The sequence below is a fragment of the Lithobates pipiens genome, unplaced genomic scaffold (assembly GCF_037356315.1).
Source record: "Lithobates pipiens isolate NorthernLeopardFrog02 unplaced genomic scaffold, aLitPip1_a1.2 Scaffold_8, whole genome shotgun sequence".
Lineage (NCBI taxonomy): Eukaryota > Metazoa > Chordata > Amphibia > Anura > Ranidae > Lithobates > Lithobates pipiens.
In genome coordinates this window covers 211,079,627-211,106,615 of record NW_027507903.1, presented here as the reverse complement: position 1 = coordinate 211,106,615, position 26,989 = coordinate 211,079,627, and positions in this window count along the sequence as shown.

Genomic DNA, 26,989 nt, shown 5'->3' with positions numbered 1-26,989 from the left:
AAGATGCATGAAGACATGAAATACTTGGCATATACTCTGTGACAGTTTCAAACTGGTGCTTTCTCTATGAAGCCTAATGGCGCATACACCCGATTGAATTGTCCGGCGGACTTGGTCCGCCGGACCACATTACGCCGGACAATTCGATTGTGTGTGGGCTCCAGCGGACTTTTTCATTGTAAAGTCCGGTGGACTTAGAAAGTAGTTTTGACTCAAAATTTGTCCACCGTTTTCAGTGGACAATCTGTTCGTCAGTGTGCTAGTCAAGCGGACTAAGAATGATGCATGCTCTGAAGCAAGTACAACAAGGAAGCTATTGGCTATTGAACTTCCTTTTTCTAGTCCCGTCGTATGTGCTGTACGTCATCGCATTAGAAATCGCTGGACTTTCGGAGCGTCCGTGTGTGGCCAAGTCCGTTCGTTATAAAGTCCGGCGGATTGTTTGCCGGACCAATTCCCCCAGACAATTCGAACGTATGTACGCGGCATAAGACAACATCATATCCTGTTTCTTCTTGCTCACACTAGGAAGCATGGAGACTTGAGGCACACAAGCTTCTATAAGCTTGCCACATCTTTATAACTACTTATTTTATTTCTTATAGTTTTACCTACACTGAACTGTTATATTTTTTACATTGTATTTACTGTATAATGCCAGTTGTGTGACAATAAAATCACATTTTGTTTTTAAGTCAGTCTGGCCATCAACATCAATGTTAATCATCCAGATATGCCTAAAGATATGAAAATATTAGATATCTTTCTGTTTCAATATTTTGACTGAAGTATTTCACAAGAAAGAATACAAAGGTTATGACAAAAAAATGCATATCTCTCACATTGTAAAATACATACTGAATGGGTAGAAATTTCGAACATTTTTAAACTTAAAAGAACATATAAAAAGGCGTTCTTCCAAAGAAAAATCTTCACAGCCAGTATAGAATGCACTGTCAGTGTGGGATACCCCAGAACTTATTCCAAACTTTAAGAGATGCAATAATAAGGCACATCTCAGGCTTACTGTGCACTAGAGGACAGAGCAAGGTCAGCTCATAAACCATAATGAATGAGCCTCTAGCGCTTATGCGGGGCTCCATGGGACAGTACATAGGGCGATGGACAGAATGTTCCCCCCCCTCTCTCCCTCATCTTTTAGGTTGCCCCAGGTGAAGTGAAATGTGTAGCAGCATAGCAACAGGTCCCAATTGGCTGAATCGGGCGGGATTGAGCCGGGCTGTGTCTATATAAGCCGGCGGCTTTCCCGCTCTTTTCACAGCCTGAGGAGACCCTGCTGAGGACAGACCCTGCGCTGCTGTAAGCAGTTACCTGAAAATGGAGGAGTTGCTGCGCCGTCTTATCCACAAGGCGGAGAGCTGTGGAGGGGCAGAGTGGTTGAGGCGGTGTTTAGAAGAAGATGCTGTCCCTTCTGTGTCAGCTTCAGCTGATATGGAGCATGCTCAGACTGTGCCCATTGAAGTAATGGAGTATGTCAGTCACAAGACTCCCCCTGCTGGCCAGAAAAGAGGTCGCAAAGGTAACAAGGGAAAAAGGTTGAGAAGGGAAGATTCTCCCTCTTCCCCTGTGAGAGAACAGGTGAAACAGGCAAGGTCACTCTCATCTAACAGAGCCATGATGGAATCACCTCAGCTAGCTTCTGCGGGCATATCAAATGAGGTACCAGCATCTGGGCAGCCTGTTAGCGTGGACCATAACTCTGGTGAGAGAAATGATTTGAATTTATTAGAACTGGGTAAAGTAGTTGGTTCTTTAGCCAATGTACTTGCAAAAATGGGTGAGCCTATTAATATTGGTAATGTATGGAGTGGCGGTGGGGCAAGTGGTTTGAATGTACCTTTTAATGATGTTTTTTCACAGAATAACCCCGCCACTGCAGTGAGTATTAACCCTTTGTGTAAGAATGTTTCTATTGATGAGTTACCTGTTAAGAATATTGTTAATTCATCTATACCTGTTTCTGTCTCTGATACTACTATACCTTTACCTATTAAAACTATGGTTTCTGAATCCTGTCTTAAAGAAGCCCTCCCTTGTGAATTATCTCCCCTGGGATATCATTTATCCACAGCAGTTAAAGAAAAAATTTGGCGGGGAGAATTCATAGACATTTTGTCATTGCTCCCGTCATCTAAAGAATTTTTGTTTAAATCTGAAAAAAGAATGGATGACAGGTCTGAAGAAGATAGGAGGAGGGCAATTCCCTGGACTTTTCAGAACTGGCTTCAGGCTTTTTGTATTTTTGCTTCTGTCATGGGTGAACGTTTTCCTTATAAATGCTCAGGTTTGTTTCAACACCTTGATATAGTTGCGGAAGCTTACCACCACTTTGGTGCCATTGCATGGTTTAGTTATGATGAGAGCTTCAGACAGAAGCTTTCAGTTCACCCATCTCTCCGCTGGGGGGTTAAGGATGTGGGTCTGTGGCTGAATTTGATGCTGCGGCAAAGACCTCAATATACACAGAGGCCCCCAATTCCGAATGTTCAGTCAACTTTTCGTAAAGGAGTGTGCTTTGCATACAACGATTCACAATGCAGGTTCTTATCAAACTGCAGATATAAACATGAGTGTTCGTTTTGCGCAGGTACCCATCCAGCAGCCCGCTGTTTCAAAAAATCAGCAAATGCATCTCAATCGAGGGACAATATTTCAAAAGGCATCGACGCCAGTGAAATTGTCAAAAATGCAGTTCTGGCTAGATCATTATCCAGACCGCAAGATGGCGGACCTTCTTTATGAAGGTTTTAAGTTTGGTTTTTTAGTCCCTGCTTTTATTGGTGAAGGTTGTGTTACAATTAAGAATTTAAGCTCAGTTATTGCACGCCCGGATATAGTCAAAGAAAAAATTTCGAAAGAACTGCAAGAAGGCAGAATTGCTGGACCTTTTCCTTATCCCCCCTTTTTAAACTTTCGCTTATCTCCTTTGGGCTTAGTCCCAAAGAAGGAACCAGGCTCCTTTCAGCTGATCCATCATTTATCTTTTCCGCATGGGAATTCTTTAAATGATGAGATAGCGGAATTTGAGTCTACAGTGTCTTATGCTTCTTTTGATGATGCTCTTTGTCTTCTAAGACAGTTTGGCAAAGCAGCGTATATGGCGAAAGCGGATATAAAATCTGCATTTCGACTTTTGCCAGTCAATCCTATAGGCTTTAATTCATTGGGTTTCCACTTTGAAGATACATTTTACTTTGATAAGTGCTTACCAATGGGTTTTTCCAAGTCCTGCAGTTATTTTGAGGCATTTTCTGCCTTTTTGCAGTGGGTATTGTCACAAAATGCCCCTCAGGGTGGAGTTATTCATTATTTAGATGATTTTTTATTTATAGGCCCCGCGGAGGTTTCAGTTTGTTATGATATGTTGAATTGTTTTTTCAACATGTGCGAGTCGTTTGGAATTCCCTTAGCACATGAGAAAACAGTGGGTCCGGTGACGATGATTGAATTCTTGGGCATCACAATTGATTCAGTTGCAATGGAATTTCGACTGCCAAAGGAAAAAATTATCAAAATGAGATTAATTATTAAAAAAATGTTGTCGAAAAGAAAAGCCTTGTTACGGGAGGTTCAGTCTTTGTTGGGTCTTTTTGCTTTTGCATCTAGAGTAATCCCAGTAGCCAGAGTTTTTTCTCGTAGATTTGCTCTGGCTACTAGGGGTCTTAAAAACCCCTTTTCACATGTTAATATTACTCGACCCATTAAGGAGGATTTGAAAGTATGGGACCAATTTTTGATCAATTTTAATGGATGCGCAGTGTGGCAGAGCGAATTCATTGAAGATTTTGATATTCGCCTGTTTACCGATGCATCCGGTTCTGTTGGTTTTGGTGCCTTCTTGAATGGCCATTGGTGTGCTAAGGAATGGCCTAATTCTTGGAGGTCTCCAGATATTATCCAGAATTTAGTACTATTAGAATTGTTTCCAGTAGTGGTGGCTATTTCTATTTGGAAAGAATTCTTCAGAAATAAAAGAGTCATAATGCATACGGATAATAACGGAGTATTATTTGCAGTAAATTGTTTGTTGTCAAAGTCAGAATTTGTGATAAAATTGCTCCGTTTCTTGGTTTTTCAATGCATGACGTTTAACATTTGGCTGAAAGCAAAGCATGTTCCAGGTATTACTAATGAGATCGCTGATTCATTATCTCGTTCGCAGTTCCAAAGGTTTCGGGAACTCGCTCCAGAGGCGGATCAAGAAGGTTTCCCTTGCCCAGATTTTCTCTGGGGCCTGATTTGGGATTAATTGAAGAACATATAAGGAATTCCATCGCTCCCAAAACTTGGGAAGAATACTCACAAGCCTGGTTTAAGTGGTGTCATTTCTGTGCAGAGTATAATTTTTCGGCTGATACAGTTAGTGTGATAATGGCTTTATGTTTTGTTTCTTCCCTGATTCGAGCTAAGCTTAGCCCTGCTTCAGTTAGCAAAATCTTAGCAGGGGCCTCATTCTTTTTAAAATTATCGGGACAGCCCGCTCTCAATTCCTTTTTTCTAGTTAAGCAAATGCTGAAAGGATTTAGAAGATCCTCTCCAGCTGTTGATAGTAGACGTCCTATTTCCTCAGATTTACTGATAAAATTGATGTCTTCCCTGGAATCAGTTTGTTTTTCCCATTTCGAGACTTTGCTGTTTAGAGCAGCGTTTGTCATTGCATTTTTTGGGGCTCTTAGGTTGGGGGAATTCACGGCACCTAATAAATTTTCTTTTTTTTTTTTGGTTTTCTCAGACATCTCTGTTTCAGAAGATTCGATTAGGATTTTTCTCAGAAGATCTAAGGTGGATCAATTAGGCAAGGTTCGCTGTTTAACTCTTTATAGAGCCCCTTTTCAGATAATATGTCCTATCTTTAGAGTTTCTCAATATCTTTCTGTTCGACCCCAATTTTTAGGCTCATTTTTTATTCATGATAATCTATCTCCATTAACAAGATTTTAATTCTCGTCTGTCCTGTCTTCTTGCCTTAAGCAGCTTAATCTATCTGGTTTCCAATTTTCCTCACATTCTTTTAGAATTGGGGCTGCTACAGAGGCAAGCTTGCTTGGATTTTCTAAGGATGGTTTAAAGCAATTGGGGCGTTGGGATAGTGATAGATTTAAACTGTATGTTCGTCCTGATCTTATCATTGTTTAATCTTTCCTTAGTTCCTTCCAAGCATGTAATTTGGATAATAGGACATTCCTTTATATTTTGGGCCAAAAGGAGAGCTTCCATCAAGAATGGCATAACTAATTTGGGTTTGGATGAGAGACGTTTTCAGGTTTTGTGGTGGGGAATAAGGGGGCTGAGATGGAGGAATTTAAAAGATCAATTAATTTATCTGTTAGGTCAGTGGCCTTCTCCTGATGTGATTATAGTTCATGCCGGGGGTAATGACCTGGACAAAATAAAAACTTGGGATCTTATTTGTGAGATGAAGAGAGATTTATCTGCCTTTAAGTTACTATTTCCTTCCACAGTTATAATTTTTTCTGAAATGGTCCCAAGACTGATTTGGTCAGATGTAAGCAATCTTCACTATTTAGACAAAATTAGGAAATGGGTGAATAGAACTATACGCAATTTGGTTCTTTCACAGGGCGGTTTTTCCTATCGCCATATAGACCTTGAGGGTTTCCTGCCTGGTTTATATGGATTTGATTTGGTGCATCTTTCTGAAGTTGGTCTAGATATATTTCTTTTAGGTTTACAGAATATGGTTGAGCAGGCCACGGCATTTTGGGGGCTTCAGCCACTCAGTTTGTGAGTGGCTTTCAGCGGTTGGGGTTTGTCATCCAGTTTAGTTCTGGATGGACTATGTGAGATTAATAAATTAAATTATTTATGGTTATGAATTTTAAGTTTAAGATTTTGTTATGAGTGATTATTGTTTTGTTGGGTAACCCCTTAATAAATGCTGTGGCCATTTTATGCCAAAAATGAAGATTGTTTGTGTCTCTTTATTTTATATTTTATGTATAGCTATTTTAGTCCTTTGTGCTGTCCCATGAATGACCCTCTAGTGCTTATGCAGGGCTCCATGGGACAGTACATAGGGCGATGGACAGAATGTTCCCCCCTCTCTCCCTCATCTTTTAGGTTGCCCCAGGTGAAGTGAAATGTGTAGCAGCATAGCAACAGGTCCCGATTGGCTGAATCAGGCGGGATTGAGCCGGGCTGTGTCTATATAAGCCGGCGGCTTTCCCGCTCTTTTCACAGCCTGAGTAGACCCTGCTGAGGACAGACCCTGCGCTGCTCCCACCCTCCCTCCCTGAAATGTATACAGTAGTTTGAATTTGTCATGGCATTTTTAGTGGGGTTTGTCATCCAGTTTAGTTCTGGATGGACTACGTGAGATTAATAAATTAAATTATTTATGGTTATGAATTTTAAGTTTAAGATTTTGTTATGAGTGATTATTGTTTTGTTGGGTAACCCCTTAATAAATGCCGTGGTCATTTTATGCCAAAAATGAAGATTGTTTGTGTCTCTTTATTTTATATTTTATGTATAGCTATTTTAGTCCTTTGTGCTGTCCCATGACTTGGAGATGTGCCTAGTAGTAACTGTATGTATATTAGATATATTTTAATATTAGTTACTGAGCCTGGGTCTGATAATATTAATATTACTTATTACAATGTAGTCCACCAAACATATGAATCTTTGTTTAAATACAGAATATATATATATAAAAAAATCTTAATGTTTCTTCACTATAAACTCAGATAAGCATCATGTTTCCAGCTTGACATGTTTTTCAATAGATGTTAATAGTGAAAGGCAATGCTGTGCCCTGAGCTGGGGTTTTAGTGTACAACCAGAGGCCTTCTGCTGTAGAGCTTCAAGCTAAATATTAAAGACAGACTGAAAGCAAGTTATGTTTAATTTCTGGTCCTCCATCAGCATAAACTCACCTTACCTTGCTCCCCTACTGCTCTTTTCAGTTGCCAGAAATATAGAAAATATCAGATATGGGGAAAATGTCACTCTCACCATGTAATAATGCTGGTATGGGATACAGCCAGCACTGTGTAAGCTCTGATGAGAAGACTCTGATGAAGTATATGCAAGGCTATTTTTCCTAGCCAAAAAAATATTTGTGAGCTAGACTGTCAAGCAGGACACACTAAGGAGAGAGAGAGTGGTGGACTGCTCGGAATGATAAACTGTAGAGTAGCTAATGACCTGGTCTTTTGAACTTCTGAGGCAGGGGGAACATATCCTTGTTAAGGGACACATTTTGCAGGTAGTGATCCAGAAGTTTGATTTTTATACCGCAATTATAGGCTGATTGCATTTACTTTGCTAAACAAATCTTGATATGCAGTCCACCCAGGTGCCTGAGGTAGAATCCAGGATGAGTCTTTTTTCAAATGTCTGGACAATTCACTGCCAGGACCCCTGGGTGATTTTAACTGTAAAATCTGGAAATTTTGGGGTTTTCAAAGATCAACCACCTGTACACTCCTTCACTTTAACGAAAGATCTCCACAATAAGCAGTCATCTTGTTTCACTATCTATAGATACTGCAACTCCAGCAAGCTGTTATCCCAATATCTCCCTCCAAAAGATTTTCAGTTTTTTATACTCCCCTGTTCATGATGTTCATGATGTTCAAGGAGACAATCCTGTCTCAGAGGTCTACCGACAATTCCTTGGACTTCATGGCTTGGCTTGTGCTCTGACATGCACTGTTAACTATGGGACCTTATATAGACAGGTGTGCACCTTTCCAAATCATGTCAAATCATCTGAATTTACCACAGGTGGACTCCAATCAAGTTCAAGAAACATCTCAAAGATGATCAATGGAAACAGAATGCACCCGAGCTCAATTTTGAGTGTCATGGCAAAGGCTGTGAATACTTAAATACATGTGATTTTTTGTTTTTGTTTTTTAATAAATTTGCAAAGATTTCAAACAAACTTTTTTCATGTTGTCATTATGGCTGTAACAGCAAAAAGTGAGTATTTTCTGAATGCACTGTATTTATAAAAGATTAACCAGACATTATTATGGCACACCAGTTCTGGGGTATCTTTATTTTGGTTGGTCCTTAGAAATGGACTGGATACTTTGGGAGGGAGTGCATAGTTTTTAATGAACCTACAAAATATATGCTAATAGAACTTATAACCATCTTTTTTTTCAGTTTCTGGTGACTAAACTACAACTACACTATGTATATCCAGTATAACCAGTATGACCAAAACATTGATGCAGAGAAAAAAAGTCTCTAGTGATGGGAGAGACTAGGTACAGGTAGGATCCACAGGAATCATAATAATGTGATCATAATCATCCAAGTTTAGAAACTGACTTCTTTCAGTAAAATAACAATTTCATGGATAACAAAAAATAGCTTAAAGCATAAAAAAAGAGATTAAATATTAACATCTTTTGCGATTCTTTTATGGGAAGATGGTACCAGGGTTCCAGGGTTCCTTCTGCTCACCTGCTGTCTAAAATATATTTGATGGAAAAAATGTCAATTAATTATTCGTCAATAATTTAAATAGGAGACATATTTTGGTTTCCTGCATAATGATATTATTTATTTTGCAATTCATAGGCAAAATGTGATAAGACTGAAATATACTATTTAAGATTTATTTAAAATCCAGATGACAGTTGTTTTTCATTGCAATATATCAACTTGACATAAACTGAATGAGGCAGTTTAGTGACAGACACTAGCAATGTCAGAATTTACATTACAGCACACACAAATTCTATGAAAACATACTATTAGCACTCACTACAAGCAATGATGAGTAATGAGATAAAAATTGACATTGTCAATAGTCATAAGCTCTTGCAATCTGAAATAATGAAGTATATCAGTAGATATATGAGTAGATATTAATAAAGATAGACAGTATACAATTCTGTTAAAACATATAGTATTTTAATTAGTATCAATTGAGAAAAATGTCTCTTGAGAGACATCTCTTCTACAGCTAATTTTGATAACTCACTGTTCTTGTCTTGCAAAGATAGATTTAGTTATGATCAATATGCTGTATTTAATAATGGTGGCTTCAGTGAATGGACAGTGCACCATCTGTCTGCCACTTGAATTCAACGTTGTAACCAGTAACCTTATTAGGTTGCAAAAGATAACCAGCTCATTCTCGAGATGTCATACTACAGTTAAGGTACTGGTATATCTATAATATTTTTCCTGTAAAGACAATAGCATATTAGAAGAAAATTCCAAAACACTTAATAGGAGTAGGCAGGGTGCATGCAGTTAAAATGACGCTCCTTCCCCCCGTCTCTTGTACTTATTTCGGTCTCTTCCCATCTCACTCAAGAAACAGAACCCTTCTGTACTTATAATCTCAGGGTGGGCTTGGTTTACTCGATCTCTGGACTACTACCAGGCAGCGCCTGGGAAGAGGAAATGGGCAGAACATGGACCACATCAGAATGGTTTCGGACCTCTACACGATCTTTCATAGGTTTCTGTAATATATCTCTTATAGAAGCCAGTCTAAAGGTATTATTCAGGTGGTACTATGTTCCCTCTAGACTGGCACTGGCGAGCTAAAGTGTACAATGCTTTATATATGGTGGACTTGTCCCCGCATCAGATCCTTCTGGCAGAAAACCTTCCACTCTATCAGCTCCTTGACGAATACTACGGTAACTCCTGACCCCAACATAGCTCTACTCAACCACTACATCCCCAACATAACTAATCACCAACAGGATCTCTCTTTCTTTATTTTGTTGGGGGCTAAAACCACACTTGCAAAAGCCTGGAAGAGGCCTACGGTTTCATTCCAGTGCTGTAGGAGAAAAGTCTCCTGGATTACGTCCCAAGAGCAAATATTAGCAAAATTAAATGACAAGACTGAGAGATTTTATGTCACCTGGGAACCCTGGGCAACATTTTGTAACATACTTTTACTACTTGGAATGGAGAATGGGTCCGGGAACACCCCTTCCTCCCCTCCCTGACCCTATCCTTTACATTACTTCTTTTCTTTCACACGTTTCTTTCCCTCTCTTCTCGGGATGACCTAGGGTTGTCAGGGGGTTCTAGTTCTCATTATTAAGCAGATGATACTCCACTGACCTAGCTTCACTCGTGGAAACAGAGAGCTCTGCTTGCATTGCATTGCCATCCAGCCAGGAGCGACCCCGGTGGGGAGATTGGAAGTGGGCTCCGTGAGGGCTCTGAGCTTGTCCACAGATAGTTCCCAATGGGGTGGTGAGCTTGGAGCCTCTCGGGTCATCCAACAGCCATTCCCTGGGGTTTTGTTTGCCCACCTTGATGTTCCACTCTATGAGTCTCACCCTTTGACAGACCTAACCTTAGATGTTGAGTTCACTAATGAATGGTTAAACACTGTGTCTCTCATGTTCACTTTGACATCTATGAATAGATATCGTTATCTGGCTTCAATTGAATGTATATCTGTACTGTTTTATGCTCTGATATACTGTACATCGTTTTGTTAAAATCATCTTTACTTTGTATATATTCTTATGTGCAATAAAAAAAAATTTTAAGTAAAAAAAAAAAAAATGCTAAACTAGCTGAGGACACTTCTCTTTCCACTGATATTTCACTGAGTCAAATGTAAAGCTTCATTAACACGATCAGATTTTCTGAGGGGAAATGTATGATGACAGGCTGTTGGGAGAAATTCCGACCGTGTGTATGCTCCATCGGACAATTGGTGGCTGACTTTCCATGGACAAATGTTGGATAGCATGTTTTAAAATTTTCCGTGAATAAATGTCTGTTGTCGGAAGCAAGGATGAGCCAGAATCGTTTGGTCATGTAAACTGGCATTTGTAATGGAGAATTAAAATTTGCAACGTGACAAATTATGAAATCTTGAAGTGCAGTGCACAATTCTCTTCTTCTTTAATGGGATAATAATGTAGCTGCTTTGCTGGTGATACTGATGGAGTTATTGCAAACTAATTTTTCAAGGCTTTTTTTTCTAGTGATATCAAGAATTATTATTATGCTTTTTTAATTTTTTTGGGGGGCAATTTTACTGCATTCATTTGACCATGTACTCTCAAAAGCCTTCCAGGGCATGCTGCAAAGAAACAGTTCCCAGAACACGAAGACACCCTCACACTTCATTATGGGGATAGTGAATTGATTATGACATTCAATGTTTGGCTTATGGCAAGCATAAAAGTTTAGTCTTATGGTAAACTTTTGACTCTTCAGACTATAGAACCTTCATCCTAGTTGACTTCCGGGCCTTCCAGGTATCTTCTGGAAAACTATAGGTAATATTTCTTGTCAAATTTGCTTATTGAAAACCTAGAGTATGACAAGCAAAGGTACAAAATCTGAGATAATGATAAACAAAATAAACTGTCACCGGACAATAGAGGCAAGATAACAAATCAGGTGGGCAAATCAAAACGTACAATCAAAGCTTAAGTGTATAAAGTGGCCCTAACAGGAGCAGGGGCTCAATGCCAACAGTAAATTAAAAAAAACTTTATCAACAACAGAGTTATATTGCAAACAATGGGTGAAGGTCACTAGACCCCAAAGCAGGATGAAGGGTGATTCAAGGCCTCTAGATTTCTGAGGACGCAATATAAATAGGATTTTCCAGACATCACTAGTTTATAAAAAGTTAGGCAAGAAGAAACCTCATTCATTGTCTGGATAGAAAGACGTCAGATGATGTAGAGCAGGCTAAAAAAATTAAAAAGAGGGTATGGACAGGAAAGAGAAAATGAAGAGGGAAAAAAAGGAAAAGGAAGAGGAAGGTTTAATTGAAAGAGTGCTAAAGAAGTAGGAGGAGGACCCCCAAGGAGTAGCGTGGCTCCCAAAGCCCACAGGTAATGTAAACTGACCTAAATAGGGGGTTACCAAGGCATCAATAAAGAGTCATCAAAATCTCAAGCAGCTAATGTGTCACCCAAAGATGCCATAATCACTTGAACTGAGCTACGTTATCAAGGCAGGTTGCTTCCATCTTGGCATGGATCTGTATCATTGCCTTAACAGTGACTCTCTTTTTTAATTCTTTCATAAATCTTTGACTTGCGATGCACACAGGCAAATTATGCTGTATGCATTATTGCTCTAATCTCAGCCAATGAGATTTGTAAGTTTGTTACTCAGTAGTATTCTACTTGCATGGTCAGGCATCATATTCTTTGCAGATTTACAGCTGCACAATATACACTATATTGTCAAAGTATTGGGACACCTGTCTTTAAACGCACATGAACTTTAATCCATAGGGTTCAATATAAAGTTGGCCCACCATTTAAAGCTTTAACAGCTTCAGCTCTTCGGAAAAGGCTGTCCACAAGGTTTAGGAGTGGGTCTATGGGAATGTTTGATCATTTTTCCAGAAGCGTATTTGTAAGGTCAGGCACTGATGTTGGACGAGAAGGCCTGGCTCTCAGTTTCCACTCTAATTCATCCCAAAAGTGTTCCACGGTCTAAGACGGGGACGCAATTAAGGTTCATGTGTGTGTAAAGGCAAGTGTCCCAATACTTTTTACAATATAGTGTATTTATTATTACTTTAACATGCTGTGAAAGTTTCTTATAGTTTTCTGGGCCTTTTCAACATTTAATCACCTTTTAAAGAAGTTAGTTAAAGTTTTATTTTGTCTTGTGCTGCAGGCCATTCTACAAAGCTGTTTTACCTGAAGTTGAACCTTTAAGATAAATCTGTATTCATACTACAATCAATTGAAACACGTATATATAGCACAGGAGATCTCCATTTAAGTTGTTGTCAACTATAGATACTGTATGTTACTATGATTTTAAAATGCTTTTCTGTTTTGCCCTACATATAATTAAAAAAAAAATGATTTAGAAATAGTATAGGAGTGTTTAAAAATGCAACATATACTTTTAGTGAAATACAAATTTTTCTCCTACATTTTTCCCTTATATGGATTGAATATTGACCAGTTCAGCAGGGACCAGTTTGATTTCCATCCATGCATGAGCTAGCTCGTTGTACACAACAATCCAATCTACCAGCTCACTCGTGTACAACCGTCCTGTTGGGTTTTTCCTGAACAATCAGTTCTGCCAGCTATAGCTGGCAGCACTGATCATTGTATTCTGCCGACAGGAAGGCACCCTGCCAGCAGAATACAATAGCACAGAGGGAGGATTCAGCCATCCACATTGAATGTTAAACAAAAAAGAATCATGTATGGCTGGCTTTGGGTATGAGTCACAAGTCATCAGAGCTTCCAGTGTGCCTTGAGCAGTGATAGTAGGTGGTTGTGTAGATGGTAGCCTCATTGTTCATGTAATCAAAAGGAGCATATAACAGAATGAATGTATAAGTAATTTAATTAACTGATTGTCAGATTATTGCCTTTAAAATCACTATAACGCAACATCTGACATATTCATTGTATTTCACTCATAAATTCATAAACGTATATTGTTACACTTGTAAAATGTTATGGATAATTTGCTGCTAGAGGCCTGAAAGTTTTAGAAAAATTAAGAAAATGGATCATGAGCCCATATTCCTGCAATTTTTGGAGAAAATGTCAGGTGATGAAGAACTGAAGGAAGATCGTATTTATTGCCTGATGAATTGAGCTTTTAAATTGCAATTTGAAAGCAAGACTTCAGTTGATTTTTGGTTTATATCACTGGATATGTTCCCAAGACTTGGTGAAAAAGCACTCCATGTCCTCATTTCATTTGCAACAACATACTGTACTTGTAAAAATCTATACTCAGCTCTTTTTTGTCAATTAAAGCATAACTCCTCTTTTGTTGAGATAAAAACATTCCCCTCTGTGTAATCTATGTACATTTAAAGGATTATAACAAACTTTGATGCAGATTCCTACCTGTAACAGCACCCCGAGTATGAAAGGGGTTAAAACCGTTTAGGACATTTCCTTCCTGAACACCAAGGCAGCTACCAAACACTTCCATCAGCTGAACAAGGAACCCATAAGAATAATTCTCCCTCAAATACGAGACGAGGCTCTGTATTGAGGTTCAAACAGAAATGAATCTTTATTGAAACGAATGCAGGCTCTTTTTATACATTTGAGAATACTGCAGGCCCCACAGGGACAATGACCCTGATCCAACCACAACATCACACAATGGATACAAACGAGCCCCCAATACACATTATTCTGAGTGTCAATATCTCCTCTAGTAGACAGTAGATGAGTTCATTAGCACACTTAATAATAGATGAAGGGAAAACTGTCTCAGACAAGATTAACACGATTTACTTATCCAGACAAAAGCAACATCGTTAAGCAATAGACGGACTGTCTCTTACAATGAACTTCCTGAGTTATACTTCCTGGCCATAGACCTCACAGTGTCCAGGGGATAAAATCTTCATATTTCTTGTGAGATATTGTTACATGTCACACTACCTTTTTTTATTCTCAAGAAATTCTCGTGTGTTTCTCTATGTCTCTGTACTGAGTAGGTCTGATGGGAGTGGTTTCATAATAACCTGTCAGTTGTGGAGCTGCACAACACTAATGAGATAATCTGCTGGGCCTGCGTCCCTTTAAGCCTAATACACACGCTTAGATTTTTGGACGACCGAGCGTCCATTTTTTGTGGTATGCTAGTCTCATGTTGAAAGTGAAGAGGTTACTCACTGTATGAATATTTTCATATGACAGAATACAATGTCAGAAGTGACGTAATGTATTGAATAGGTTTGGTGTGTTCTTTGGTTTCTGAGCATGCGTAGTCTTGCTCTTACGATTTTTTTCATACGGAAACCGTTCTAATGATAATAAAACAAAAATCAGACGTTGAGTTAACATCCACCAAAAATGTTATAGTGTGCACATCCAGCTTTTGTCTGATGAAAAAGAGAAAATCGGCTGTCGAAAAGCACTGTACTAACGATCTGAAAATCGTCAGAAAGCTAGTCATACAAATTTTTTTAATACGATTTTTTTATCATGTGTACAGGCCTTTAGACATGTTCTTATTAAAAGTATCTCTCACAAAATAAAATTTTTGTTGCAAGGGATGCCTGAGATCTGACTTGTATCTTAGGCAGACTTCTGGGAATATTGGTGAGCCAATCACACAAGCAGGAAATTATGTTTTTGGGGAGTGGTCAGTACACATTCTATGTACAGAAAACCTCCAGGTAGCCATATTGCAATGTATTCTCATAAAATTACATTGGCTGCAGATTGAAAAGGAAAGGTAATTTTTAATAACATTCAATTACAATATGATCAGTGTCGCAATTATATGCGCTATATTATTTTTTCTTAATGTGCTATTTTTTTCTCCACAAAAGTCGAGTTAGCCTTTAAGACAACATCTGAGAATCACCTGAATCCCGAGGCAGACTCTTTCACAGTTAGCAAGAAAGTTCAACAAACTCATAAAGCAAAGATGGGAAAACCCCTAATAGTGGACTTTTTAGGCACGTACAACAGGTGTAAAATATATAGAATGTAAAAAAGTTTATTAAATGTAAATGTTATAAAAAATATATAACAAGGAATGCATAGACAAACTAATCAATAATGGTCCTGGGAATGGTAATTATATAGGATCAGCACTGGGATGATGATTGTGACGAATAAAGGCAGCTCCTTATTATATTAACCAAGTCCATCAAAAGCATGACCGTCCATCACGGCATCCAAACTCATAAAGGGACAGCTGGAGTTATTAAATTCTTTGTTTACATGAATTTTATGTTCATGAATTGTTCTGAACAAATAAGAATCAAATTACTTAAATTATATTTGCATTAAAAGCTTTTTTTTAAAGTTCAATTATTCTTTTCTCAATTCTTCAATTCATTCTTCTGTAGTATTATACATGGTTCAGTTTGAGGTGCAAAAATGTTAAATTAGACTACTTCATCCATGAATAATAATCACACATTTCTTAGAGGGTGTGGGATTTGAAAAGAACACTGATTTAGAGCTTTTCATAACTGCATCTTTATCTTATTAAATACACTGTTGCATCATGCAAGCCTGTCAAGTTCCTCCATCCCAAACTCGCTCATCTACACTATATTGCCAAAAGTATTGGGCCACCCCTCCATTTGGTGGATGGGGGATTATGGTGCAGGGTTGGTTTTCAGGGGTTGGGCTTTTCCCCTTAATTCTAGAGAAGGGAACACTTAAGGAATCAGCATACAAAGACATTTTGGACAATTTCATGCTCCCAACTTTGTGAGAACAGTTTAGGGATGGCCCCTTAATGTTCCAACATGACTGTGCACCAGTGCACAAAGCAAGGTTCATAAAGACATTGATGAGCGAGTTTGGGGTGAAGGAACTTGTTTGGCCTACAGAGTCCTGATCTGAACCTGATAGAACACCTTTGGGATTAAGTGGAGACTGTGAGCCAGGCCTATATATAGTATACACATACAACCATAATGTCAGTAAAACATGGAAATATACAAAATAAGAGTATACAGGATGTCTCTGAGTGACTCAGAGACATCCAGTATACTCTTACTTTGTATATGTTCATGTGTTTGCGTATGACTTGAACGTGAGTTTATATATTTGTATCACTAAACATGTTTTTCTAACATTATAGTTGTATGTGTATACTATAAATATTGATTCATGTATACTTTGCAGAGATCCTCATAAGTCTGTAATTGATGATTACCCCCTCTGAAGAAGATGTATATATAGTTGAAATGCATTCGGGGTATTTGCGTCTGTATTGTCTGTCTACATTTCATACATCTACATTTCATACATTGTGTCTCAAAGCTGGAATTTTGTGTTGCTTCATATTGTTTTTAGTCAAAGCTCTTGTCCCACAAATTTTCCTCAGCCTTCTCCCCTTGTGGGTTTATTATATGTACTCTAGGGACAGATACCTAGTCTCACTAAGGTTTAGGAATACAGCATTGTAAACACCTACTGTACATGAAATTATAATAGCCTTCATTTCTATCCTTGTATCATGGATGCGTAACCATAAGTAAGCACCAGACATGATGATATGGTCATGTATACCGTAAGTGATATAAGTGTACCAAGAATTACACTTGTGAAAAAAAAAAACATTCAAAGCCTGTATTTCATTAGTGAACCGAATAGCATTTTACAGTAGCAGCACTCTAACGTAAGAGAGTTTCATTACTAGGTGTTTCTTTTGACAGCTTACCAGGTTAGTTTTTAAAGTCATAAGCCATACAGTAAGCATGAAGTTTGAAAGTCAGCCTGTCTGTTCCTATTTTCACACTGTTTTCATGTTGTTTAAGTGTATAAGTGATTTTGCAGGGTCTTGTCATATAGCAAGCCTAGTAATCAGGTAATTATTTAGTCTATTGAAAGGTGCCTGATTTTTGAACATATCACACTTCTGAGACCAGCCTGAACTTGTGAGAAGCAATTACATTTACTTCTTCTTATAAAAGCTATATTAGTGATGAAGTATCTCAAATAAAGTGAGCATGCAATACCATCAACTGATTTCTTCAAGCTGTATTTGTGTATTAGGTGTATTAAGTGTATTTGTACAATATATTGCTAAATGAAAAATTATTTCTTATTGTAAGAATGTAATAAAAACCAGGTATTACAACACATTCACCACTGCATATATATTTTTTTTATAAATGTTTTCTTTCTGATTGCTGTTTAAGCTATAATATACAACCAAATTCTGTAGCTTGACCCAACCAAAACTTTTTCTCAGCAGTCTTTGTCTTTATTTGGCCATACACACCATCAATAAATTAGTTACTAGCAGATTAGGTTTAAAACAATGCTTTTTGGCTGACAATACACTTGTACATGGTTGGCTTTGTAATCATACTTGCATAAGTGTAGAAAAATACCTGGCATGTAAAAAGTCTAATGATAGCACAGTGGCCATTTTTTTATCTTGAATAGTTAAGCCCCGTACACACGAGCGGACTTTTCAACATCCAAAGTCCGACGGACTGATTCCGTCAGACTATTCGATCGTGTGTGGGCTGCAACGGACTTTTGACTCGCCAAAGTCCGAAGGACTTTACAATATGGAACATGCTTCAAATTTTTCCGAAGGAACTCCGCCGGACCCGGTCCCTTCGAAAAATTCGCTCGTGTGTATGCTATTCCGATGGACTAAAACCGACGCTAGGGCAGCTATTGGCTACTGGCTATGGACTTCCTTATTCGAATCCAGTCGTACGTCATCAAGTTCGAATCCGTCGGAGTTTAGTGTGATTGTGTGTGGCCAAGTCCGCTCAGCCGAAAAGTCCGTCAGAACTCCGTCGGAACTCCGGCAGAACTCCGACGGAACTCCTTCGGAAGTCTGTCGGACATAAGTCCTCTCGTGTGTACGGGGCTTTCTAATTATTGACACAGGGGTTGTCTAATAGTGGGGATATTTCTTATTTATCTGTCATTTTACAGCTTTACTTGCAAACTCATCTTTACTTAAAACATTTAAAGAGCTTTTTAGATTTTTGTTTTTCTTGTTTACTATAGCAAAGTGGAGCATTTGTTTCCTTTTCATGTATTTAATGTGACTACCTTTAAACTGATCTAAAAGTACTCAAAGTACTGATATATATATATATATATATATACAAAAATTTAAACCAAATAATGGATATACATATAGCACATGCAATGCCTGAACCTGTCCAGCAAGTCAGTTGCCTTCTCAGTTCTAGCACACCACCTGTTCTCTGGGGGTCATGGACACTTCCTGGTATTGCCTGGGTTGTTCTGGCTGGAGTTATGTGACAAAAAAAACATGACGTCTCAGGAGGGAAGAAAATTGTCAGTGTCTCCTTGCTATCATTCAGTCCTCTATCACTCAGTTCCCTGCCAGTCTGTTGCCAGTCAGTTTGACATAATCAGTCCTGCTGCAGTCAGCCCAGATATTATTTGCTACCTACTAGTACTGTCCACGCTGCTACAGTCCAGTCGCACACTATCCAGTTCATTACTGTCCACTGTGCTACAGTCCACTCTGCTATAGTATAGTCTACTACAGCCCAGTCTGTTGCACTCCAATCTGGCATAGTCCAGTCCTCCAAAGTCCAGTTTGCTACTGTTCAGTGGGGATGAGCCGAACAACCCCCAGTTCGCACCAGGACCCTCGAACGGACCGAAAATTCGTACGAACTTTAGAACTCCATTAAAGTCTATGGGACTCGAACTATCAAAATCAAAAGTGCAAATTTTAAAGGCTAATATGCAAGTTATTGTCCTAAAAAGGGTTTGGAGACCCGGCTCCTGCCCCAGGGGACATGTATCAATGCAATTTTTTTTTTTTAAACTGAAGTTATTTCGGGAGCACTGATTTTAATGATGCTTAAAATGAAAAAAAGTGAAATATTCCTTTAAATATCATAACTGGGGGGTGTCTATAGTATGCCTGTGAAGTGGTCTGTGTTTCTCGTGTTTAGAACAGTCCCTGCTTAAAATGACATTTCTAGCGGAAAAAAAGTTATTTAAAGCTGCTTGCTGTTTTAATGTAAGGTCTGGTTCCGGCAATACGGATGAAAATCATTGAGAAAAATGGCATGGGTAGCCCCCCCTGCCCATTACCAGCTCCTTTGGGTCTTGTACGGATATTAAGGGGAACCCCGTACCCAAATTAAAAAAAGGAAAGGCATGGGGCCCCCAGGCCCTATATACTCAGAACATCAGTATTTAGGCGGTGCAAACAAGACAGGGGCTGTGTAGGTTTGTTGTGATAAGTAGAAGCTGTTTGTAATTTTGAACTGGTACATTTTTAAAGTGGAGCTTCAGTCAAAAAATCTATTTTTAAGCTTTTTGGAAAACATAGGGAAGGGTTATCATCCCTGTATATTGCCGTCTGTCTTTTTTCATCTCACTTCCTGTTGTCTCCTTCCATTTGCAAGTAGGAGACATTTGTAAGTTGGATGTTTGAAAGTAGGGGCCTGCCCTAGATGCTCTGCAGAAATTCGGGCCTAAGGGGTTGGTGTTGCCACAACACTGTAAGCCCTCAAAGTGACTCTTGGTGGGCGCTGGAACGCCCTGCTGTGAACTGTTATATCAAGAATTGTAATTACATGGCATTGTTGAACAGTGGTAGAAATATTGGGCCTTTGGTGGTGGTGGTGGTGCTGGTGCCACAACACAGTAAGTCCCCACAGTTACTCTCGGTGGGCGCTAGAATGGGCCCTGCTGCAAAGTATTGCATCAAAAATTGTAATTACATGCCCTTGTTAAACAGGGGCTGAAAAATTGGGCCTTAGCCACTGGTGGCGGCGCCCAGAACCGAAAATGTTCTTCCAAGCTATCAGCAGGATCATTGAGGAGGAAGGGGATGTGGCATTTCAAAAAAATGATTCAGTTACATCAGCTTCAGGTGCTTGGTAGCTGGTGGTGATCCAAAACTGATTCAGCTTTATGAAGGTCAGTCGATCAACCGAGTCGGTGGACAGGCGCACCCTGTGATCAGTTACAAAGCCTCCAGCAGCACTCAATATGCGTTCCGAAAGAACACTGGATGCAGGACAGGCCAGTAGCTCAATTGCATACTGTGCAAGCTTTGGCCACTGATCCATCCTCAAGACCCAGTAACCCAGAGGATTTTAGGTGGGAAAGGTGTCCAAGTCTGACCTTGCCCCTAGGTATTCCTGCACCATGAAGGTCAGATGCTGGCAATGGTTGCTGGAACCGATCATACCTTGGGGCTGCAGATTAAAAAATTGTCTGAACACATCGGTCAGACGGCCACCTTCTCCACCGCTCCTTCTGTGACTGACCGAAGCCTCAGCAGCACGTTGTCCAGAACCAGGAATTTGTAACCTCTCAGTCTCTTTCTGCAAGGCCTCCTGGAGATGTCTCATCCTCTGCTCCCTCTGCGATGGCAAGATAAGGTCCGCAACCTTACCCTTGATCCACTGATTACGAGGATCCTTCCGCAGGCTTTGCAGGATCAGGGAGGCCATGCAGCGTAGGTTAGCTGAGGCATTCGGTCTGGAGTCCTCTGGGTCACTAAGGACAACATGATCTGCAGCCACCTCCTCCCAGCCACATACAAGTCCACAGGTTTCTTGGGACTGTAAATCATCCCTAAAAGACTGCTGCTGCTGAGTGCCAGGCTCCACCTCCATGCTGACACAATCCTCCTCCTCTTCCTGTGTGATTGGTGGGACAGCAGGAACACTGTCTGGATAAATGGGGCCTTGAGAGGCAAGGAAGCCCCCCTCTTCCTGCCTCTGTTCTGCCTCAAGTGCCCTGTTCATTATTCCATGCAGCGTGTGCTCCAACAGGTGGACAAGAGGTACAGTGTCACTGATGCATGCACTGTCACTGCTCACCTCGTGGCCTCCTCAAATGATGATAGGACAGTGCATGCATCCCTGATCATGGCCCACTGGCATGGGGAAAACAACTGAGCTCCCCTGACCCTGTCCTGGTGCCGTAGTTGCACAGGTATTCATTGATGGCCCTCTGCTGCGTGTGCAGCCACTGCAGCATGGCCAACATTGAGTTCCACCTGGTGGGCATGTCACAGATAAAGCGGTTCTTGGGCAGATTAAATACCCTTTGGAGCTCAGCCAGCCGAGCACTGGCATTATTTAACCGGCGTAAATGCACACAGACTTTCCTGGCCTGCCTCAGGACATCCTGTAAGCCCGGGTACCTGCCCAAGAACCGCTGCACCACCAAGTTAAGCATGTGAGCCATACAGGGCACATTGGTCAGTTGTCCCTGTCGAAGGGCGGAGAGGAGGTTGGTGCCATTGTCGCAAACCACCATTCCTGGCTTAAGCTGGCATGGCGTCAACCACCTCTCAGCCTGCCCCTGCAGAGCTCACAGAATATCTGCCCCAGTGTGGCTCCTGTCCCCCAAGCACACCAGAGCAAGCACAGCATGGCATCTTTTTGCCTACATACTTGTGTAACCCCTTGAATGCCTACGGAGCACCACTGATTCTGAGGACAAAGCACAGGAAGAGGCCATGGAGGAAGAAGAAGAGGAGGGGGTGGAGCAGAGAGGTGTGTCACAACCAGTAGTAGCATTTTGGAGGCGTGGTGGCAAAACAACCTCCAACACTACTGCATCTTGTCCTGCATCTTTCCCAGCTGTCAGAAGAGTGACCCAATGCGCCGTGAAAAATAGGGAACGTCCATGTCCATGCCTGCTGGACCATGACCGCATATGCACCTTACCGCTGACTGCCCTGTCTAACGAGGCATGGACATTGCCTTCCACATGACAGTAGAGAGAACAGTAGAGAAAAAGTGGCATTTGGGATCCTGCCACTGAGGAACCAAACATTGCACAAACTCACGGAAGGGAACTGAGTCTACCAACTGAAAAGGCAGCAGTTGAAGTGCTAGCAATTTAGCCAAGCTTGCATTCAACCGCTGGGCATGTGGATGGCTGGGAGTGAACTTCTTTTGACGGTCAAGCAGCTGGGGAAGGGAAATTTGCCTGGTACAATCGAACATCGTTGTACTGCTAGCAGAGTGCCCGCAAGTACTTGGCTGTGACACACAATTTTACACCTTCTTTCCTTTCAGTGCAGGTTTCAGAGAGGACTGAAGGTATAGTGGGGTTGGAGATCCCAGTTGATGAGGAGAAAGGAGAGGTCCGCTTTGTTCTTTGGTGTGGGTCTTTAATGTATGCTTACCAGTGAACTGCATGGCAGGTCAACATATGTCTGGTCAAGCATGTGGTGCCCAAGCGGCTGATGTTTTGGCCACATGAGATACGCTTGAGATATATGTTGCAAATAGCAGCGGTGCGATCTGATGCACTTGTCTCAAAAAAGGCCCACACCAAAGAACTTTTGGAATAACACACAGAGGCAGCGCACAAGCGGAGCTCTGTGGTGTGATTCAGTCGGTGTGCTGCCCTTAAGCTGGCCCCCGGAGGGCATCCTGCCTCGTTGGAGATATGCCTCCTCCTCCTCCTCTCTCCTATCAGGCACCCACGTGGAGTCAGTGATCTCATCATCCCCTCCCTCTTCATCACTGGAGCAAACCTGGCAGTATGCTGCAGCTGGTGGAACATGACTGCAAGATCGCTGTCCTTCTTGAGCATCCCCTCTTGCTGGGCTCATGCTACTGGCTTCCTCTAGCTGGGTATCATTATCAGAGCCTTCAAAACGCTGGGTATCCTCCTGGAGCATATACCCAACACTGTGCTCAAACAATTTGGGGAACTACTCAGGAGGACATGGTGGGTCTAGGGAAGGATTGACTGATGCCATTGAGATGAGGGAATAGGCTGCGTTGGCAGCTGCTTTGCCAGTACCCTGAGACTGGGTGAGAGAGGATGAGGAGGATGAGGAGGGCTTGGTCATCCACTCTACCAAGTCTTCAGGTTGTTACGGCTCAACGTGTTCAGCTGCCGAAAATAAGGACAAGCGTGTCCCATGGCCACGTGCTGATGACAATGCACCGCGTCCATGACCAGCACTGTTGCCTCTAGACACAGAGCCTGCTTTCCCTCTTTTATTGGTTCGTGACTGTCTGCCTCTCCTTGTTGGCCTTCCAGACATACTAATGGCCTGCAGGGAGATGAGAACACCAGCAGTCGGGTAGCTTTAGGTGCACACTGAGCAGATGACACAGTACATGACTGTAATTACTGCAGCTACCTGTCTGGGGTATAGGATCTGAAGAGCAATTAGGGGTAGCTTCAGGAGTACACTGTGCAGATGGCACAATACACTGACTGTAACTGCTGCAGCTGCCTGTAGTATAGCACCAGAACAACACCAGCAATTGGAGTAGCTTCAGGTGTACACTGTGCAGGGGCACAATACACCGACTGTAACTGCTGCAGCTGCCTGGGGTATAGCACCAGAACAACACCAGTAATTGGGGTAGCTTCAGGTGTATGCTGTGCAGGTGGCACAATACACCGACTATAACTGCTGCAACTGCCTGTGATATAGGATCAGAACAACACCAACAATTGGGGGTAGCTTCAGGTGTATACTGTGCAGGTGGCACAATACACCAACTGTAACTGCTGCAGCTGCCTGTGGTATAGGACCAGAACAACACCAGTAATTGGGGTAGCTTCAAGTAAACACTGTGCAGGGGGCACAATACACCGACTGTAACTGCTGCAGCTGCCTGTGGTATAAGACCAGAACAACACCAGCAATTGGGGGTAGCTTCAGGTGTACACTGTGCAGGTGGCACAATACATCGACTGTAACTGCTGCAGCTGCCTGTGGTATAGGACTAGAACAACACCAGCAATTGGGGGTAGATTCAGGTGTATACTGTGCAGGTGTAACTGCTGCAGCTGCCTGTGGTAAAGTACCAGAACAACACCAGCAATTGGGGGTAGCTTCAGGTGTACACTGTGCAGGTGGCACAATACATTGACTGTAACTGCTGCAGCTGCCTGTGGTATAAGACCAGAACAACACCAGCAATTGGGGGTAGCTTCAGGTGTATACTGTGCAGGTGGCACAATACATCGACTGTAACTGCTGAAGCTGCCTGTGGTATAAGACCAGAACAACACCAGCAATTGTGGGTAGCTTCAGGTGTACACTGTGCAGGTGGCACAATACATCGACTGTAACTGCTGCAGCTGCCTGTGGTATAAGACCAGAACAACACCAGCAAGTGGGGGTAGTTTTAGGTGTATATTGTGCAGGTGAGACAATACACCGACTGTAACTGCTGCAGCTGCCTGTGGTATAGGACCAGAACAACACCAGCAATTGGGGGTAGATTCAGGTGTATACTGTGCAGGTGTAACTGCTGCAGCTGCCTGTGGTAAAGTACCAGAACAACACCAGCAATTGGGGGTAGCTTCAGGTGTATACTGTGCAGGTGGCACAATACACCAACTGCAACTGTTGCAGCTGCCTATGGTATAGGACCAGAACAACATGAGCAATTGGGGGTAGCTTAAGGTGTATACTGTGCAGGTGACACAATACAATGACTGCAACTGCTGCAGCTGCCTGTGGTATAGGACCAGAACAACACAAGCAATTGGGGGTAGCTTCAGGTGTATACTATGCAGGTGGCACAATACACCGACTATAACTTCTGCAGCTGCCTGTGGTATAGGACCAGAACAACATCAGCAATTGGGGTAGCTTCAGGTGTACACTGTGTAGGGGGCACAATACACAGATTTTATTACTGCAGCTGCCTGTGGTAGAGGACCAAAACAACACCAGCAATTGTGGTAGCTTCAGGTGTACACTGTGCAGGGGGCATAATACACCAACTGTAATTGTGCTAAGTTCACAAGAAATGAAGACACTGTCCCTGCCAATCTGTCTCTCTATGAACGCCGCAACACACTACACAAGGCCGCATAGGCAGCCTTATACAGTGTGGGGTGTGTAATAAACCCCCTGAGCTATAATTGGCCACAGGCATCCTGCCTGTGGCCAATTATGACTCTCCTCGAAGCCGGCACTGTGATTGGCCAAGAATGTGGGTCACAGTGCATGCTTGGTAAATCATCAGCCAGCAATGCACTGTGATGTCGCATTGCATTGTGGGAATATGGCGTGAATATTCGAAAATGGCGCAAACGGCCCACAAAGTTCTGGCATCGCCGAACGGGCGAACACCCGGTGTTCTAGTCGAACATGCATTCAACTCGAACACTGAGCTTATCCCTACTGTTCAGTCCGCGACTGTCCAATTAGCTACAGTCCTGTCCATTACAGTCCAATATGCTATGACCAAGTCTCATACAGTGTAATCTTTTGAAGTACAGCTCTGCTACCGGTCCTGCTACAAGCGCTAACCAACACTCATTTCATGCAATCAGTTTCTTTGTTCCCCAGGCACCATATAACTCTATATCCATAAGTACATGTTAGGTGACCTGGGGGTAGTGTACAGCTATTCCAGTCCTCTGTGTTGGGGTTGCTGGAAGAGCACCAACTTCCTTTTAGATTCAACATTTTGGAAAAAGCATTTATAATGAGATAGAGGTGTCTGCTTCCATTCCCTGCCTCAACTCAAGGTAGGGTGGCAACCGTCAGTACTAAATAGCAGTATTCTGTTCTGTTCTGTCCTGTCCTGCCTCTTCCTATCTCCTGCATTACCACTGGCCAGTGAGGCTGCCTACCATAGTGACAAGCCAATAGGAGTTTGTCTATCATAAAAGCATTGCCCAGCCCGGCCATGAAAAGAAGGTTTACTGTAGATAAGTGCAGGTATAAGGCAGGTTGACATACTCTTTTATATGAACATTTACTGTATATGCTATTTGTCTATGATGTGTATATATTTATGCACTATATATGTATATAATAAATAAAATAGCCTACGTAAATTAACTTGTGTCACTAGTAGTTAAACTAAGGGTTCCAGAAAACAGCAGCTATAGATATAAGGCTAAATCCACCTTTGAAGCAGCCTGTGGCCCTTTTCTCCCAGAGGCCTATAGGGAATCTTAACTGCCAAAAAACAATAACACTTTGATTTGGTCAAAACTACTGACATTTCTTTCAAATCTATCTATCTATCTATCTATCTATCTATCTATCTATCTATCTATCTATCTATCTATCTATCTATATATATATATATAAGGTGGATATAAAAAGTCTACACACCCCTGTTAAAATGTCAGGTTTCAGTGATGTAAAAAAATAAGACAAATATAAAATATTTTCAGACCTTTTTCCACATTTAATGTGACCTATAAACTGTACAACTCAATTGAAAAGAAAACTTAAATCATTTAGTGGGGGCAAGTAAAAATAAAAAACTAAAATAATGTGGTTGCAGAAGTGTGCACACCCTATTATAACTGGGGATGTAGCTGTGTTCAGAATTAAGCAATCACATTCAAACTCATATTAAATAGGAGTCAGTATACACCTGCCATCATTTAAAGTGCCTCTAATTAACCCCCCAAAAAGATCAGCTGTTCTAGTAGGTTTTTCATGACATTTTCTTAGCTGCATCCTACACCAAAAGCCATGGTCCGCAGAGAGCTTCCAAAGCGTCAAGAGATCTCATTGTTAAAAAGTATCAGTCAGGAGAAGGATACAAAAGAATTTCCAAGGCAGTAGATATACCGTGGAACAC